Here is a 20,994-nt window from a genome sequence, read left to right as displayed (position 1 = left end):
AGTCTGAGATGTGCAGATAGCTTTCTAAATGCCCTTATGCTTTCTATTCACTCTTCCCATCTCCCTGACCTTTCCAGGCCCAGGCCTCCTCACTGGTTTCCCCAGCCTTTCCCAAATCCATGTTTCAAGCTGTAATCAAAGTATCCTATAGATAACGCTCCAAATCCTTTCTAGATTGTGTAGCAATGCCAGATAAAATGCAGGATGCCTAGTTAAATTTCAGATAAATAATAAGTAGTTTTTCAATACGTGGGACATACTTATACTATAATGTTACTTAGTATTTATCTGAAATTAAAGCTTACCCAAGCATTCTGTTGTTTTATATGTTAAATTGGTAAAATAGGGCCCTGTATACTCTGGCCAAACCTTGCTTAAACCTCTTTGGATATTACAAATTTTCTCTGTTGTCCAGCCACTTGCAACTCACTCAATAAGACTGCATAGTCTGGATTCCCCAGAGCAGACCATGTGACAAGGGCTAGAGGGAAAGCATTTTGAAAAGTAGGGAAAACATTGGTAGGGAGCTGAGAAACAGCACAGGAAAAGGAAGCCAGACCCACAAGGGGGGATTGGAACTAAATCCCTGGGGAAATTCTGGGAAACTTACCAGAATTATCCCACTTGAAGGAGATAGGAGGAGAAGGAACTAGGGTGTTTTCATATTAACTGCACCACTCTGTCATTGGTTCAGGGCTGCTATTGGAGATGTCAGTCCTCAAGTTTTTTTTTACCAGCATTTCCCAAAAGAGGAAAGAATGGCCTTCTGCTGTCCTGGGGAAAAGTCTCAGGTGGAGATGCAGGTACAAAGAGGTGGGAGTGCCCTGAGAACAAGGATGTTTTCAAGCCAAGGGACATAGATAGGGCAGGCCTGCCCTATCTGACAGGCCTGCTATACAGATAATGTTTTCCGTCTTCTAGGTTTCTTGTCTTTACTACTCTTAGATTCCTCTTATCTCCCCACAGCCCTTTGTTCTATTCACTCTGTAGTATTTAATTTAGATGTCACTTCTGGAAAAATTTTCCCCATCCCCAACCTCACCCACTCTTACAACCCAAATTCAAATGCCTCCCCTATCTGTGTGCTTTTATTATAATGCTTAGTAATTTTCTTTCTATTTTTTTAAACTGAAGTATAGCTGATTTACAATACTGTGTTAGTTTCAGATATACAGCATAATGATTCAGTATTTTTGTAGATTACACTCCATTATAGGTTATTATAAGAGAATGGCTATAATTTCTTGTGCTATATAGTATATCCTTGTTGCTTATCTATTTTATACATAGTAGTTTGGATCTGTTAGTACCATACCTCTAATTTATCTCTCCTTTCATAACCCTAGGCTTTTCTTTTCTTTTAAAGATTTTTTAATGAATGAGTTAATTTCATTTTTGGTTGCAGTCAGTCTTTGTTACTGCACATGGGCTTTCTCTAGCTGCAGTGCATGGGCGTCACATTGTGGTGGCTTCCTTGTTGTGGAGCACAGGCTCTAAGTTCTCGGGCTTCAGTAGCTCCAGCACACAGGCCCAGTGGTTGTGGCTTGTGGGCTCTAGAGCGTGGGCTCAGCAGCTGCGGGGCATGTTGCTCCACAGTACGTAGACTCTTTCCAAGCAGTGATCTAACCCTTGCCGCTGCACTGGTAGGTGGATTCCTACCCACAGCACCACCAGGGAAGCCCACAAGTTTGTTTTCTCTTATCTGTGAGTCTGTTTCCATTTTGTACATATATCTCATCTGTATTATTTTTTAGATTCCACATAAAAGTAATATTATATAGTATTTATTTTTCTCTGTCTAACTCATTTACTAAGCATAGTATTCTCCAGATTCATCCACATTGCTGCAAAGGGCAATATTTCACTCTTTTTATGTCTGGGTAATATTTCATTGTGCATATACACCACATCTTCTTCATCTAGTTATCTGTTGAGGGCCACTTGGTGCTGCTTTTCAGCCAATTTAGTTATGAACATGTGTCAAAGTTTCATTACAACTTTGCTGTGAGGAAAAGGCCTATGAATATGCTAAAGATTCTTTCTTGGTGAGAGATTTTTATAGTCAAAAGAATGATTAGATAGTCATTGTTGAATCAGAGAAAGAAGGAAAGAATATTTGGTAGAAGTTCATCAGACTTTCAACTGAGAGTCATCTGGATGGTGAGTTACTTGATTCCTCAGAGCAACATTTTAGCTATTAAAGTTTGTATGGAAATTATTTAAAAGTTAATCAGAAGTAATAATTTCTCCCAAAAGGACAATATGACGTATATCACTCAAAGCATGTTCTTTTTCAGATCAGATTTGGAACAATTTTTTTCTTTTTCAAAATGTAATTACATGTTTTTCCTATCTTGCTTGCCTCTAACTTTTTGAGGATGATAATTGTATCTGGTTCCTGTTATATTCTCAGTAGCTAGTACAATTTTAGAGCCTTAATACACAACTTAGTGGACCAAATAAATACATGTTGAATAAATATTTAGTGCTTTGGATACTATTAATCTCATACTAACCTGGTAATATAACCTTTAATCTTGCTTTTCAGCCCTAATCAAAAATGTGTTTCTGAAAAAATAATTTCAGCAGGGACTTCTGGTATCCAGCCCAGCATGAAAGGATCCTAGAAGTTATTTCTCTTTTCTAATAAAAAGTATGAACTTGAACAAATTAATGACTCGATCTATCACAGCAGTGAGGTTATAGGGTAAAACATTGCCCCCCAAATCAATGTGACAAAGGTCAGTTTTGGCTCCTATACCAAAATTATCATAAACTATGTGACTTAAACAAACAAACATTTATTTCTAACAATTCTAGAGAAAGACCAAGATCATGGCACCAGCAGATTTATTGTCTGGTGAGAGTCTACCACTTGGTTCATAGATGACTGTCTTCTTGCTAAGTCCATACACAGTAAGAAAGGGCAGGAGAGCTCTCTGAGTTCTCATTTGTAAAGGCAATAATCTTATGACCCTAATAACCTTCCAAAGTCCCCACCTTGAATACCATCATATTAGGAATTAGGATTCAACATACAAGTTTTGAGGAAACACAAATATTCAGTAGGTAGCTTTCCATTCCTGAGCTCCCCAAATTAATGTTCTTCTTATGTGCAAAATACATGTATTTCATCCCAACAACTCAAAATGTCTTAATTTGTTGCAGTATCAACACTAAAGTCTAAATCCAAAGTCTTATCTAATTTATCATCTAAATCAGATATGGATGAGACAGAAGGTAAAATTTATCCTGAAGTAAATTCCTCTACAACTTTAAACTTCTCAAATCAAACAAGTTGCGAGCTTCCAAAATACAATGGTAGGGTGAACATTGCCATTCCAAAAGAGAGAAGTAAGAAAGAAAAATGAACTTTTTGCAGTTCAGTTGCTAAGTTGTGTCTGACTCTTTGTAACCCCATGGACTGCAGCAAGCCAGGCTTCCCTGTTCTTCACTATCTCCCATACTTTGCTCAAATTCATGTCCATTGAATTGGTTATGCCATCTAACTATCTCATCCTCTGACATCCGCTTCTCCTCCTGCCTTCAATCTTTCCCAGCATCAGGGTCTTTTCCAGTGAGTCAGCTGTTTGCATCAGGAGGCCAAAGTATTAAAGTTTCAGCTTCAGCATCAGCCCTTCCAATGAATATTCAGGATTGACTTCCTAAATACAATTGACTGGTTTGATCTCTCTGCTGTCCAAGGGACTCTCAAGAGTCTTCTCCAGCATCACAGTTTGAAAACATCAATTATTTGACACTCAGCCTTCTTTATGGTCCAACTTTCACATTTGTACATGACTACTGGAAAAACCATAGCTTTGACTACATGGACCTTAAGGACTAGTGGTTTCAAATCCAAAACCTAACCTGGCAGTAATATTAAGCCTTGAGGCTCAGGAATAATCCTCTTTGGCTCAAGGTTCTGCCCTCTGGTCCCACTGCGGTAACAATATCACCCCATGACTCAGTGGGGTGCTGTTCACGCCATGCTGTCTGCAGTGGCCCTGCCCTTGCTGCAGCTCTACTGGGGCCCTATCACAGAGGCTCTGGACAAGGACACTCTAGACCATCTGAACTGGAGAGGCAGACTCACCTTTTGAAACCATTCTGCCCCGCAGCCCCTTTCACTCTGGGCCTGTGGTGGAAGTGACAATCCTGATGATATCTGCATCACTTTGGGAAGACAGGGTATCATTCTTCCCCTGTCTTGGACAAGAGTGTCTGGCTTCTGCTGAGATGGTCCTTTAGGTCCATGATTCACATCCACATTAATCTGCTTATCAAATTATCTCTTGGCTGTGCCCTTAATGTTCTCTTTAGAATACACGTTCTCATTTTTGCAGTATTGATAGGCTGAGAATTTTCCAAGTCTTTAAGTTCCAATTCTTTTTTGCTTAACAATTCTATTTTTTAAATAAAAGATTTATCTCTTGTCACATCTTCCTGTAAGCAGACGGAAAGAACCTTTAACATTTTCCTTAGAGATCTCCTCAGCAAAATATCAAGTTTCACTGTTCACAAGTTCTATATTCTATAAAACACTACAACATGAATACAAATCAGTCAAGTTCTTTGCCATTTTATAATAAGGATTATCTTTTCTCCAGTTTCTAATAACATGTTCTTCATGTCCATCTGATATCTCACCACAATGGTCTTTACCATCCATGTCTCTGCCAATATTTTGTTAAGCATTACTCAGGTATTCTCTAAGATGACTGAAGTTTTCTTTACAGCTCTATTCTTTCCTCTCTAAGCTCTCACCAAAATGACCTTTAATGATCCATTCAAAATGTAGCCATTATATAACATGAACTTCAAAACTCTTTCAGCCTGTACCCACTATGCAGTTCCAAAGCTGTGTCCACACTTTTAGGTATTTGAAACACTCTGATTTCATAGAATCAATTTTCAATATATATTTCCTATATATATACACACAGAGAGAGATTTATTAAGAGGAACTGGCTCATGTGATTATAGAGGATGAGAAATCCCATGTCTGCTGTTCGAAAGCTAGAGACCTAAGCTGGCAGTATAGTTTAGTCTGAGTCTGAAGACTTAAGAAGCAGGGAAGCCAATGGTATAAATCTCAATCTGAGGGCAAGAGATGAAATGAGATGTCCCAGCTGCAATAGTGAGGCAGAAAAAAAGGAGTAATTTAAAGAAATAATTAAGTGAAAATTAAATCATTAGGGTGGATGCTAATCCAATCTGACTGCTGTCTTTGTAAGAGAAGAGAGCTACCAGGTACATGTGCCCACAGAGGAAAGACATTGTGAGAAGACAGTAACCTGCAAGTCAAGGAGACAGGGCTCAGGAAAAAACCAACCCTGCCAATTCCTTTAACTTGAACTGTTAGCCTCCAAAATTGTGAGAAAATAAATCTCTCTTTTTTAAGCTACCCAGTCTGTGGTAGTTTGCTATGGCAGCCCTAGAAAATGAACCACAGTGACTAACCCACAGTTTTTGAAATCTTTTTTCACATGGCCTGAAATCTTGTTTACCAGGGAGTCAGGCCTAGAAGGAAATAGGATTAAGGGAGAATTGATTTTGCTTAATATCCAACATCCCAAGGCAAACTGGGGATTAGCTCAGGCTAAGTTATCCAAGATAGTTGTGCTGCTGATGTTGAGATACTGAGGTTTCTAGGGAGGACGGGCATAGCAACAGAAGTCCCTAGGCAGCAACAACTCAAACCCAGAAGACCAGGCAGTAGCATTGTTCTTCCAGGTAGTCAGTTTATTGAGTCAGACTCCAGACCATGACCTGATTCTCAGAAGCAGATTTCAATCCCCATCATGTTACCCAGCACGAGGGCCTGGCAAAAGTGTAGTGTGTGGCCCACATTCTTTTCCAAGGCACCTCCTCTCCCACTGGTATCCCAGGTAATGCCTTGAAGCCTTGATGGCTGAAGGATAAAGCCTGTCTCCTGGTCAAGCACAGATTAGCTGGGGTAAGGCAGGGCAGGGCAGAAACTGAGCCTTAGCCCAAAGATACAGAAAAAATCCCCAAAATATTGAAGGGAGTAAGTTCTCCTTCCCAAATGAACTTTTTCCTTCGTAGAATTTTTAACATTTCCCAAAAAAGAAGGGAGAACTGTTATCTTTGGAATCCAGTTTGCATAGGTGTAACTTTGAATAAATAGTGGCCAGCTTCAAATAAGAGCAACTACTCCCTCTCCCTGCTTCCCCAGGGCAGAGGCTGTGATCTTATTCTATCCACCCCTTCCCACTCTCACCATCACATTCACAAATGAGGGTTCTCAGCGCTGTATCTTCTGGGCTGGATGAATGCCCAGTTCAGTTCATAAATTCCTCTCCTATAATTCCCATTTGTTCTATCATCACCAAGCATCCAAAATAACATTCTCATAATCTTTGCAATTTGATATTTCTGATACGCAGGCTACCCAAAGTTCAAGGCTCAGGACGGGGGCCTTTTCTGCTCAGGTTTAAGGGCTGTACTAGAGTAAATAATTCTCTAGAGAATTGGAATGCTGGACAGAAAATTGAGGCAGAAGTAGTAGACTGACCAGACCCTCACTGCAGGGACTGATCAGCATGGAAGACCAGTGCTTTCAATACATGGAGGCCCAAGATTTGCTGAATACTAAACCGAAAACTATGTCTATTCCCACTCCGCCCACCACAGGCAAGATGAAAGTTCCTAATGCCCCTGTTCAGTCCTACAGTTGTCAGAATCAGCCAGAGTGGGTCTCCCCAGATCCATCAGTGTGGGCCTGTTTGCCTCACAGGACTGGGACTTGGGGTGAGCGGGACTTGCCATAGTTAATATAATCACTGGGGATCTTCTCATTTCCAGAAGAGTCTAACCTTGGAGTGGGGGACTTTCTGGAAAAGAACTCCCAAAGTACTGAGAGATTGAAACTATTGCCTAAAAGCTTCTGGTGGGTCAGATAGACAGTGGCAGTATAACATCCACAACCTTGATGTACTAAGTGGAATATAATTCTCTTACAGTTGTTACAGAATTACAAATGTAGAGCCATTTCCATTAATACATGCAACTTCCTCCCTCACACATACATTCCTGACGGGTGAGGTCTCTAGGTGGATACCTGCATTGTTCCATTGGTTGCCTTGTAGGTATGAAAGCTTCCTCTCTCCCATGAAACTGTCTGGGCTGCTGTTAGACAGAAAATTGCATTGTGAGAGTCAAGTGGAATCCACATCTCTGGCTAGAGCCTCAACTTTTGTGTGGAGAAAAGAGAGCAATGGCTCCCTGCTGTGGGAGCAAGGCCATCCAGCCATAGAAGCCTGGGGTTCTGCTCTCTGTAGTGAAGTGCTCCTATTCTATGACTATTTCACCAGAATTTATTGTTCTTCACACTCTTGGTATTATTGGATATACGCAGATTAGCCTGACCAAATACGGGCTGGAAAGCTAAGGTGACTCTTACTGACAGTAGATAGCTTTTGAGTGTTAGTACTGATAAATTTCTGTGGCCAGAACTGGCACTAACCTTGCAGTGGGGGACATTGCATTTAAACCAGTGCAGGTAACATCTGACTATTACCTCACTTTTTTTTTTTCAGTAGATGAATATCAGTAACCTCAGATATTCAGATGACACCACACTTATGGCAGAACTCAAAGAAAGAGACACTAAAGAGCCTCTTGATGAAAGTGAAAGAAGAGAGTGAAAAAGTTGGCTTAAAACTGAACATTCAGAAAACTAAGATCATGGCATCTGGTCCCATCACTTCATGGCAAATAGATGGGGAAACAGTGAAAATAGTGGCAGAATTTATTCTTTTTGGCTCCGGAATCACTGCAGATGGTGACTGCAGCCATGTAATTTAAAAGATGCTTGCTCCTTGGAAGAAAAGTTGTAACCAACCTGGACAGCATATTAAAAAGCAGAGACATTACTTTAAAAGCAGAGATATTACATAGCTAGTCAAAGCTATGATTTTTCCAGTAGTCATGTATGGATGTGAGAGTTGGACTATAAAGAACGCTGAGCACTGAAGAATTGATGTTTTGAACTGTGGTGTTGGAGAAGACTCTTGAGAGTCCCTTGAACAGGAAGGAGATCCAACCAGTCCATCCTAAAGGAAATCAGTCCTGAATATTCATTGGAAGGACTGATTCATTGGAAGGCTGAAGCTGAAACTCTAATACTTTGGCCACCTGATTAAAAAAACTGACTTATTTGAAAAGACCCTGATGCTGGGAAAGATTGAAGGTGGGAGGAAAAGGGGACAACAGAGGATGAGATGATTGGATGGCATCACCGAATCAATGGACATGAGTTTGAGTAAGCTCCAGGAGTTGGTGATGGACAGGGAGGCCTGGCGGTCTGCAGTCCTTGGGGTCTCAAAGAGTTGGGCATGACCAAGTGACTGAACTGAACTGAACTTTGTGAAAAAAGGAAAGTTCCATGTTTTTAGTGAGTCAGGCCTGTCACTGAATCAGTCTGAATCCTCCTCCCTTCATCTTTACATGAAATGTGACTGTTTTTGCTAGAGTCACATAGTTGCTCAATTTTTCTGTATATAATTTTATAATTTAGTTAATAACTTTATTTTACAAAGAACCATGTTAGAAGTCGATTTTATTATTTATGTTACTAGAGAGGTTTTCTAAGAAACATAAATACTAGAAGAAGCAATCATCTCGCCCATAGCTCAGATATCTTTAGAAAAATCACTTTAAAATTGGAAAAAACTTTAGCTTTAAGAATCATAACTTTTTAAAAGTTAATAATATTGAATTAAAACATATTCTGATTTTATTCTAAAGTGATCTTTATATATTTCTTATTTCCATAGCAATAAAAAAACTTCCATCATTCTTATAAAGTGGCATTTTATAAGCTTCCATAAGGAAAGCAGTTATATGAAGTTATTTGTTAGTAAATATTGCTAAATTGGTCAGTCTCTTTTGAGCTATTTAACTTCTTAAATCATTTTAAGCATGTATCTGTTTTGAAAGCAGACATCTATCTTATGCTTGAAAAACAATTAAGTTAAAAACTAAATATGCTTTGCTGTTTACTGTCCTGTGTAGGAAGGACTTATTTTTGAGGAGGTTTAAGATGGAGGAGTGGGGAGGGACAGTATGCCACATTCTTAGTCACAAAGGATTTTTACTCTGATCCTTTTGTTTCTTGTTATCTTGGATCTATTTATGTAAAACTTGTAGCTTTACAAAACTCATAGCTATTTTCTAAAAAAAGAATTTGAGGCCTAACTACTGATATGTAATTATAGCAGTATTATTATGTCTCTTGGTGTAATCCACTATAATCAAAGTTGTATACTCCCTGATTATATATCCAGTTGTTCTACCAACCGTGAAACAGTTGCTAGGAATGTTCTTGAACAAATTTTGCTTCTCCTTATCAATCCTTATGCATTTACTGTAAAATCTTGAAGACCTTATCCTTCAGATACTCATTATCTTCCACATACATAAAGCTTCATGTGAGGAATATATTTTAGAATTTAATTTTGAGGTTCCAACTTTCCATACTGACAGAGAATAAGGTCAGAGAGAGGCAACCAGAGAGAAGCAACTCAAAGCAGAATTTTTAAAAATGTCTTTGGCTAACCTTGTTTATATTTTCGTTCTTCCCACTGGAAAACTCTTTTGTTCAACCAAGAGGACCCCATACTGTTCTCAGGGCTGGAGTAGCATTTGTCATCCTGAGTTCACGTGCCGTACACCCCACTTCCTGTGCCTGTAGCTAACATTGTTAATTTTGGTTTTCTTTCCTAATATGACCTCAGAATCCTCGTCAATACACAGGATTGGCAGCCCCTCCCAAACGATCATAGTTGGCTTGCAAGATGAAATCCATATGTCATCTTTAGAAGATATGTCTAACAATTGCCCTTTAAATACTTTTATTGATTTTTCATGAAGATATTAAAACCTTCTTATTAGATTTTCAGATGACATCATGGTGTGAAGACTGGCTGTTATGAGAGAAGTTTAGGGTTTTACAAGGAACAGTGGTCTGGGTTCAAGTTCAAACATCTGAACTTACACATACAGAGAGAGAAGCCACAAGTCTGAACAGTCTGCAATGTCAAGCCCCCACACTGGGGAGACGTATCTGTTCTAGAGAGTCCCCCAACCTATAATGGACTTTGTAGGAACAAGAAATTAATTTTTATTGTGTTAAACCACACACACACACACATGCACACAAAATCACCCCGTGTCACACTGCACAAATCACCTTCCTTCTTCTGCTTTCCCAGTTTGTAAAAATGACTATCATGATGTACCAGGTAAGTCTTCAGTTAGGATCTAATTTTATACTGGTTGTGATGACCTTTGCAAAATGTCTGATGATACATGCATGGAAGTCAATGTTATTCTTATGTTTTCTTTGGAAAACTGAAACAGGCATATGTTTTGCCCTTTTTTGTCTTAGTTGGGTAGGGCTTCCTTTAACAAAGCACAGCTGACATTATAAAGTAGAGTTGTAGTCAAGCAGGCCACTCACCTCTAACAGGCAACTGAAGCAGTTTAGCCCATTAGTCCCAAAGAGCTGGAAAATTTCCCCCCAAATTTTTATTCCCCACCCTTCCTTTTCTCTGTCCCCTCTTCTTCTTTCTATTCTCTTTCTCCACTTTCCTTCTCTGCCCCAACTTCTTCTCTTTCCCCCAGAATCTCTTAAGGCGATATTTGGCTAAAGATTAGGGAAGAGTCCCTTCTCTGTGCCAAGGCCTCAAATAATAAACTCTTTTTAATAGCAATAGATAAAAAGTCTGAAATTCAAGACACAGTCATCAATCAAGGTTTTGAATAAAGTTGCTTCATTCAGTTCAGTTCAGTTCAGTCGCTCAATCATGTCCAACTCTTTGCGACCCCATGGACTGCAGCATGTCAGGCCTCCCTGTTCATCACCAACTCCGGGAGCTTACTCAAACTCATGTCCTTTGAGTCGATGATGCCATCCAACCATCTCATCCTCTGTTGTCCCTGTCTCCTCCTGCCTTCTATCTTTCCCAGCATCAGGGTCTTTTCAAATGAGTCAGTTATTCAAATCAGGTGGCCAAAGTATTGGAGTTTCAGCTTTAGCATCAATCCTTCCAATGAATATTAAGGACTGATTTCCTTTAGGATTGATTGGTTGGATTTCCTTGCAGTCCAAGGGACTCGTAAGAGTCTTCTCGAACACCACATTTCAAAGGCATCAATTCTTTGGTACTCAGCTTTCTTTATGGTCCAACACTCACATCCATACATGACTACTGAAAAAACCATAGTTTTGACTAGATGGACCTTTGTTGGCAAAGTAATGTCTCTGCTTTTGAATATGCTGTCTAAGTTTGCTTTTCTTCCATAGCTTTTCTTCCATAGCTTTTCTTCCAAGGAGCAAGTGTCTTTAAATTTCATGGCTTCAATCACCATTTGCAGTGATTTTGGAGCCCCCCAAAATAAAGTCTCTCACTGCTTCCATTGTTTCCCCATCTATTTGCCATGAAGTGATGGGACCAGATTCCATGATCTTAGTTTTCCAAATGTTGAGTTTTAAGTCAAGTTTTTCATTCTCCTCTTTTACTTTCATCAAGAGGCTCTTTAGTTCTTCTTTGCTTTCTGCCATACGGGTGGTGTCATCTGCATATCTGAGGTTACTGATATTTCTCCCGGCAATCTTGATTCCACCTTGTGTTTCATCCAGCAAGGCATTTCACATGATGTACTCTGCATATAAATTAAATAAGCAGGGTGACAGTATACAGCCTTAACATACTCCTTTACTGATTTGGAACCAGTCTGTTGTTCCATGTCCAGTTCTAGCTGTTGCTTCCTGACCTGCATACAGATTTCTCAGGAGGCAGGTCAGGTGGTCTGGTATTTCCATCTCTTTCAGAATTTTCCACAGTTTGTTGTGATCCACACAGTCAAAGGATTTGGTGTAGTCAATAAAGTAGAAATAGATATTTTTCTGGAACTCTCATGCTTTTTCAATGATCCAACAGATGTTGGCAATTTGATCTCTGGCTCCTCTGCCTTTTCTAAACCCAGCTTGAATATCTGGAAGTTCACGGCTCATGTACTATTGAAGCCTGGCTTGGAGAATTTTGAGCATTACTTTGCTAGCATGTGAGATGAGTGCAACTGTGTGGTAGTTTGAACATTCTTTGAGATTGGAATGAAAACTGACCTTTTCCAGTCCTGTGGCCACTGCTGATTTTTCCAAATTTGCTTGCATATTAAGTGCAGCACTTTCATAGCATTTAGAATTTGAAATAGCTCAACTGGACCCACTTGACTTTGCATTCCAGAATGTCTGGCTCTAGATAAGCAATCACACCATCATTGTTTTCTGGGTCATGAAGATCTTTTTTGTATAGTTCTTCTGTTTATTTTGCCACATCTTCTTAATATCTCTGCTTCTGTTAGGTCCATAATTTATTTCATAAAGTACTTATTTCCAAATTAATAATTACTCAAATATTCTTTTTAAAAAATAGGGCTCAAATGAGATAGGATAAAATTAATATGAGTTATAAAATTACACAAAGTTAACATATTGAACATATTGCACTGTATTTTTATCAAACATAGTTAATTTTTTTTTTAATTGCAGGGTAATTGCTTTGCTCTGCTGTGTTGGTTTCTGCTATAGAACAATGCAAATAAGCCATATATATATATATATATGTGTATATCTCCTCCCTCTTGATCCTCCCTCCCACCTCCACCCCATCACAGCCCTCTAGCACATCACAGAGCACAGGGCTCCTTCTGCTATATAGCAAGTTCCCATTAGCTATCTACTTTATACATGATGGTGTATATATGTCAGTGCTACTCTCTTGATTCATCCCACCCTCTTCTTCCCCTTCTGTGTTCACAAGAGCTTCTTCCACATCTATGTCTGTTCCTGCCCTGCCAATAGGTTCATCAGTACCATTTTTGTAGATTCCAGATATATAGAATCTGTTAATACTAACAGATTAATAGTCTGTTAATAGTATTAATATACTATATTTATTTTTCTCATTCTTACTTCATTCTGTATAGTAAGTTCTAGGTTCACCCACTTCATTTCAACTGACTCAAATTTTTCCTTTTTTATGGCTGAGTAATTACAAGTTACTGGGTAGAAGGCAATAGTAATTACATTAGATAATAATATGCTCTTAACTTTATGAAGTGAATTAGTGTTGCCAACTCTCATGCTTGTGGCCCACATATCATCTGGGTCCCCTTCCCATGGAGTCTGGGAGAGGCTGACCTGACTTTAGCTTGGTGAAATCTCTGAGCCTTCCTCAAGTTTTACACAAGTACAAGGTGAGAGGATAGAGAATATTCTGTATTCTTAAGGTCAGTTTGGCCACCAGGCTCCTTCTGACCTAGCTCCAGTGTTAACTCAGATGCAAAACATCCCCCTTCTCAAGTTCCCCAGAAAATTCTGCTCTCCAAAAGCTTGTCAAAGTATACAGAATTTTCTGAAGATTATGTCTGATGGAAGACTTGGAAGGGCTTATCTTTCAGCACACAAGTAATTTCAGATGAACATATTCCTCTCTGCTTTTTCCCTATCCTTCAGTCTCTCCATCATGGGGAATGTGCTCTGGCCCTTCTCCCCATGGAGATTCTTGGCCCATACTTTCAGAAGGTTCTATCTCTACCTGCCTCAGGGGTAAACAAATTTGTCTCTCCATCTCTAGAGTCACAATTTCTACAACAAGATGCTCATCAATATACTAAATATGCCTGAATATAAGAGACCAAGAATGTATTTTCCAAAAGAGAAGATCCTCTTTAAGAAGTTTTAGCCAACTTAAACATGTATATAAATTATTGATATAGAATAGTCAAATGTCTACTTACAGTTTTGAGCTTATCAATTTAATCACACAATCATACTTAAAAGAATCCATTATAGAGACCTATATTGCTTTTTAAAATTGGAGTATAGTTGATTTACAGTGTTGGGTTAGTTTCAGGTGTACAGCAAAGTGATTCAGTTATACATGTACATATATTCATTCTTTTTTAGACTATTTTTTCATACAGCTTATCACATAATATTTAGTAGAATCCCCTGTACTACACAGTTGGTCCTTGTTGGTTATCTATCTTATCTACAGTAGCGTGTATGTTCATTCCAAACTTCTGATTTATCCCTCCCACCAGTGTTTCTCCTTTCATAACCATGTTTGTTTTTGATATCTGCAAATCTATTTCTGTTTTGTAAATAAGCTTGTTTTTTTTTAAATTAGATTCTACATATGAGTAATAACATGATTCTTTCTCTAACTTATTTCACTTGGTATGATAATTTCTAGGTCTATCCATGTTGCTACAAAGGACATTATCTCATTCTTTTCATGGCTGAGTAATATTCCATAGCATATATGTTCCACACCTTCTTCAACCATTCATCTGTCAATGGACATTTACATTGCCTCCATGTCCTGGTTATTGTAAATAGTGCTGCAATGAACACTGGGATGCATGTATCTTTTCAAAGTATGATTCTCTCTGGATATATGCCCAGCTAGATCATATGGTAGTTCTATTTTTGTTTTTTTAGGAATCTCCATACTGTTCTCCATTGTGGTTGAACCACTTAACATTTGCTCCCATTGTGTAGGAGGGTTCTCTTTTTTCTCCATATCTTCTCCAGCATTTCTTGTTTGTAGACTTTTTGATGATGGCCATTCTAACCAGTGTGAGGTGATATGTCTTTGCAACTTTGATTTGCATTCTCTGATAATTAGTGATGTTGGGCATCTTTTAATGTGCTTTATGGCTGTCTGAATGTCCTCTTTGGAGAAATATCTATTTAGATCTCCTGCCCATTTTTTGATTGACCTTTATTTATTTATTTATTTTTTGATGTAGATCTGCATGAGCTGATTCTATATTTTGGAGATTAATCCCTTGTCATTTGCTTCATTTGCACATATTTTCTCCCATCCTGTGTGCCATCTTTTCATTTTGTTTATGGCTTCCTTTGCTGTGCAGGAGCTTTTAAGTTTAATTAGGTTCCACTTATTTATTTTTGCTTTTATTTTTATTACTCTAGGAGATGGATCCAAAAAGATATTGCTAGGATTTATGTTGAAGACTGTTCTGCCTACTTTTTCCTCTAAGGTTTATAGTACCCAGCTTTATATTTAGTTCTTTGATCCATTTCAAGTATATTTTTGCGTATGGTGTTAGGGGGTGTTCTAATTTCATCCTTTTACATGTAGTTGTAGTTTTCCTGGCACCACTTATTGAACAGATTGCAGAGTTTCTCCCACCAAAGTGAGAGTTCCGAGACTGTCAGGTTCCCCAACCTGAAGGTCTGGCATCAGGAGGAGGAATCCCCAAAGCTGTTGGCTTTGAAGGCCCATGGGACTTAAGTACAGGAGCTCCACAGGACTTGGGGAGACAAATTCTTCATATTTGACATGGTGTCTTTGCCACCAATAGAACCATTGTTGAGTCACCCAACACAGCTTTCTAAAACTCACTAAGCTCATTTCTTTCTAACTAATTTGAAGGACACAGGGTGCAAAGAGTTGGACACAACTGAGCGGCCAACAAACACACCATATTTAACCCAGTCAGCCTGCTGGCACTGAAATTTTATCCCAAACCATAAGAATCAACCTGTTATTTGTGTTCTCCATAATGTAACCACTTAATTTATTGCTTTTTAAAGTGACCTTTAAGTCTTATTCACAATGACATTCAACACTTGCAATTGAGAGATTGTCCTGGGGAATAATGATTACAGCTGGGTTAAATTTCTTTGCCTTTTTTTTTGTAACTGAGTCTCTTGAGTGACCTTGATAAACAACTGAAATTAACATTGATTGAAGCAGTATCAGGCAGGTCTTCCCCAAACAATTGTTAGTCGTCCAACATGAAACTTCTGAAATAATGTCTCATAAGATTTGAATTTAAGATTTGTTATCTCTATGGGAGGGATAAACAGTCTCAAAGGCAAAAAAACCAAAACTCTCACCTTACGTTCTAGCATATATACAATTGTCCCCTAACTTTCTCCCTAGGAAGGACCATGGTGCCAGTTGTTAAAATTTTCCTCATTACACAGATATTTATAATATAATTTAATCTTGTAGCAGGGCAAATATTAATTCTACATTACAGATGAAGAAAATTAAGTTCAAAGAAAAGTAACATCACGTGGCTTGACATAGGGCCAAGTCTAGCCAAGTGGTTTTCCTTAAAATACGATAAAAACAACATACAAGGACCTTTAAAAATCTGCCTGCAATGCAGGAGACCTGAATTCAGTTCCTGGGTCAGGAAGATCCCCTGGAGAAGAGAATAGCTACCATCCCAGTATTCTTGCCTAGAGAATTTCATGGACAGAGGAGCCTGGTGGGCTATAGTCTGTGGGTTTGCAAAAGGTTGGACACAACTGAGTGATTAACACTTTCAATTTTCTTTCAAGGGAGTAAATCTCAAATATTCTCACCACAAAAAAAGAAGTAGCAATTATGTAATGTGATGGTGTTAGCTAATGCTATGGGATAATAATTTTGCAATATATATACATGTATCAAATCAATACAGATGTCAATCATATCTCAATAAAGCTGGGGAAAAAAGAAATCCATACAATGAATTTATAGTATGGTTATAATAACAGAAAAGTAAAAGACCACCAATTTATTTTTTTAAATACAGTAACCTGGGTAATAGTTTGAGATTAGGAAGAAGGTTTTTCTAGCAATTGGCTCTGTAATATTAAAAATAAATGCATTTCTTTTATTTCTTCATTAGTAGATACTTCCAAATATTCCTGGAATTCTTTTCAAAACTCTTTCTTTTATAGCTGTGATAAGGTCATTTATTACCTAATTCAAAGGTCTGAGTAATCATTTTCTCCCAATATGCTATTTTCATATTTTTAAAGAATTTATGCCTATGCTAAAATAAGAAATTATCCCTTATTTTGGGGGGACGGCAAACCAGATGTCAAGCAGGATTTTGGAGGGGTCTAGGCAGAGGGTTAAGTGCAGGGTATGTGGGTGATAGAGAGAACTACTTGGAAAGAGAAGGTATGGGGAAAGAGACTCATTTTTAAATAGCTGCTCAACAATGAAAGCCTGGAGAAGAAGAGCTGCTAATATTTGTGTCTTTGTGTTTGGGGGAGGGATGTTGGGGGGTAGGGAGGGTTGTTTGCTGTATGCTGAATAGTGAAAAATTACTGTGCAGCCCTTTTAAGAAAATTCAAAAAAATGTCCAAGTTATTCAATAATTCTATTTTTGTAGTTTCTTTGTTCTTTTACACAGAAGTGAAAGGACTCTGTGCTTTGTGTTCAAATTCCTTTTTGGGTACAGGAGAGAGAACACAGAAGAAGTAGCCAAACTAAGTTCTTTAAGCAAAGGCTAGTTCATTGGACTGCCAATGATTCAGGCCATTTTGTAATGCCAATTACTTCACTTTTATCCTCATCAAGAATGATAAGACCTGGGCAAGGTTCATGGTTCCTAAGGTGAATTTGAACTAGAAGAAAACACCAGTTCATGCATGACAAAAACTCTCATAGATTGGAGTGCTAGCCTCTTCAGCATGGTCACCTTCTCAGCTTGGACCCCCAACATCATCGGAAACTGCTTAATTGGTTCACTTTAAGAAACCACTGTCATAAGAATCAGGAAAAACCCAAATTCATATCATCAGTATATTTTTCTCCTTGTAGGTGAGCCCTTGTGAGCAGCCAAATCAGAAAAAGGCCATTTGTTCAGAAGGCCCTTTGTTGGGATGAAATCAGATCAAGCAGAAACACTAACTTGAACTTCAGAAGGAATATGGTCTTGCTTTAAAAAAACAAAAGCAAAAAATCCCCTTTAAAGTTCACTGATATCATTCTCTGCATCCATAACTACACCAAGACTCATTGGAGATCAAATACTATAAAGCCCAGCTACTAGGTAGGCAGGTGCTCGTTGACTGAGTATCCCCCACCTTATCGGCAAGTCTTCCTTTGGACATGGTAATTCATGCAGCCAAGACTCTTATCTTTCTAGTTACTTTGCATACATAGTCTGCTTTGATCGCCAAGTTCAACTGTACAAAAGTAATCTTATTTTCTTCCTTTCCTACACCTTGCTGAGGCCCACACTGCAGAAATACTACCATTCCCTCCTAAACAATAGGGCTATCATTTCTGTATGAGAAGCTAAGCACTCATTCCTTTTTGAAAAGAATCCTCTCCTGAATTTCTGTTTCTCCTTAATTTTAAAGACTCTAAGAAACCTATATAAACTTAAAGATATAAATACATGACAAATTTAAATTACATTCCTTCTTAAAGTTTGGGCTTTGAACATTAGCAGAAGTTATGGCTTTGTAAGTATCTGTATCAGTACCTCATTTTGCTCCCATTCCATATTTTTAGAGTCAATAGTAAATTCTTCCCTAATCCCCTCTTCGTTAAGTTCAAATGGAATTCTAGCCTATCAACCACTTATGTTGATTTGCTTTTGTTCTAATTCTATAGAAAGTTTAAAAAAAAGGGAGGAATGTATTTCAGAAGGCTCTGTGCTTCCCAGAACAATCCAGTATCACAGCAACCACTCAGTCTATGTGTCCTAAAAAGAGTCTGGAAAACATTTACTCTGCCTATTTATATATTGGGCCTGTTTCCATGGCACTCCCAGGTTTAAATAATGCATGGAGCTCTTCTCTACCCATTCTGATTAATTATGCATTTACAAATGTTTACTGAGCATCTCTACTCTGTGTCAAGCACTATATGAGGTATGAGCCATACAAAAGAGAACAATAATGTTTATATCTAGAGTCAGCATCTACAAAATTTTTAAGTTGGGCAATACTATTAGGAAAAAAAGAAGTGCTAAATCTATTATTTATTTATAAATAACATACATGTGTTCCTGTACAAATATTATATATAATCATTCATAAAAATAGCCATGTTAAATGGATCAGATTTTCAAAAGTTAACAAGAATGTATGTTCTAACATTTTCTTCCCTAACACCACTGGGTCAATTTGCATAGTGATTTAGGTGTGCAGGTGCCCTACTCTGAAGACCACTGAACCTGTTGACCAATGTTTAATGTATCTGTCACTGATATCGCAATAGAGAATTTGTAAAATGCAAGTGTATTTTTGAACTATTTTACAGATGAATAAATCTCTTTCAGAATGTAATAAGAATTTAAGAATCACATGTCAATGTAGGAAAACAACTGAAAAAGAAATACATTTTTCTTCAAACCTCCGCAATTTCCCAGACATAAAATTACGTTATGTTATGATTTCAGATTGGAAACTTAAATAATACATGACATGCAATGGATGTCTCAACCTGGAATTCAGACAAAGAATATAAATATTTTCTTTTATAGTTCTACTTCTTTACCTTTATGTTAATCAATATGAATTAAATTTAGTGACATGCCAGTACAATATACAATACAATCATTAAATGGTATGTGTTAAACAAATAAAAGATTGATTTATAATTATGATTCTTTATTAAATTTTTCTTTAACAAATAATATAAGTATTGCTTATTGCCATAATTCATCTTATTGGTACACTAATAATTCTTTTTAAAAATAACTTTTCAGAAGATGACTAAAAAAGGTAATAGCCATAGACCTAATTGTTAAAGAGGTGTTGGGTAAAAGAAAACATCTTGTCACTTTTAAATATACGAAAATCTTAAAATTTCAAAACGTATACATATTTGTAAATAAATATATGTGTATGTTTGTATCTACAAACCATAGGATTTGAAAAGGGAAAGAAGTGATGTTACATGGGAAATCCCATTAGTAGGAAAATAAATTTTTGATACTAGTTATGAAAACAAAATATTGGAGGTCAATAGGGTAAAAACAGGCTACTTGGGAAACTTCAGTAATCAATAACCAAAGCTTTTACCAGTCTCACTTTAGATCTAATGTGGAATCAGAATATTTTAAATGGGAAAACAAAAGTTACTTAATATGAAAACTTTTAGCTGGACTATTAAAGAAGAAGGATGCTATATTTGAGATCTCCTGATGTCAAGGAAACTGAAATTCACGTTACTACGTGAAAGAAGCTTGAAAAGGGCTCACATACTGTATGATGCCAGTTATATGACATTCTGGAAAAGGCAAAATTATGTAGACAGTAAAAAGATCACTGGCTGCCAGTAGCAGGAGGTTGGTAGAGATGAACAAGAGGAGCTTAAAGGATTTTTAGGGCAGTGGAACTATTCTGTATGATATTGTAATAGTAGATACTCGTCATTACACATATGCTGAAACCCACAGAATGTACAACACCAAGAGTGAATCCTAATAGAAACCATGGACTTTGGGTGCCTATGATGTGTCAAACGCAGATTAATCAACTGTAGCATATATACCACTTTGGTGGGGGATATTGATAAAGACGGAGGCCATGCACTTGTGGGAGCAAGGGGTATATGGGAACTCTGTACTTTCCTCTCAAATTTGCTGTAAATCTAAAGTACTCTAAAAAATATATAAACTTAAAAAATAAAGTCCACTTTAAACCTTTGTAAGCTCTTGGATGCTGCCATTTTTTAAAAGGAAGTAAATGTTTTTCAAGTAAAATTGTAATATTGTTTCCTCAGGTTTTAACTAAAACATTCCACTACTGAAATTTTAAAGTGAAGTTATATGACTAAAATGAGCCCCTTATACATAGATGGCCCAGAGCGTAAAAAATATTGACAAGTTTTGGTTGGTTGATGCACCTTTCTATAAATTCCATTAACTTTTCCTGTACCCTTATTTGAACAAATAAAAGCAATGATTAATGCAAAAAAATTTTAGTGTTGTATGTGCTCAGCAAGACAACTCAAAATATTCAATAAAAGACCATTTTGGACTCTGTACTTTGAAATAAAGCAAAAGACTGAATGAAAGCAGATAATGGACCAGGTTAGAGGAAATTGTGAGGCAATGGATCAAATAAAAATTATTGGACATCCCCAAGAACCTTCTAATAGCTTAAGTGTGCCTAACAAATAGTTTCAT

General features: G+C 37.6%; 1 long non-coding RNA gene across 3 annotated transcripts in view; it reads left to right on the top strand.

Moving 5' to 3' along the window:
* The window catches only part of LOC101906694 (uncharacterized), a 53,293-nt gene extending 34,200 nt beyond the window's left edge, over nucleotides 1-19,093 (top strand). For 2 of the 3 annotated variants that reach the window (XR_003035927.2, XR_009495432.1), the window contains one exon: nucleotides 17,670-19,093. This is a non-coding gene — a long non-coding RNA (uncharacterized lncRNA). Of the gene's footprint in view, nucleotides 1-2,548; nucleotides 2,628-17,669 lie in introns of those variants that run through there. The other variant, XR_009495431.1, reaches the window with a different exon arrangement.
* Nucleotides 19,094-20,994: the final 1,901 nt, after the last annotated feature.

The sequence above is a fragment of the Bos taurus genome, chromosome 1 (genome assembly GCF_002263795.3).
Source record: "Bos taurus isolate L1 Dominette 01449 registration number 42190680 breed Hereford chromosome 1, ARS-UCD2.0, whole genome shotgun sequence".
NCBI classification, from domain to species: Eukaryota; Metazoa; Chordata; class Mammalia; order Artiodactyla; family Bovidae; genus Bos; species Bos taurus.
Note: the sequence above shows the minus strand (reverse complement) of the source record. Positions and strands in the feature narration are given on the sequence as shown.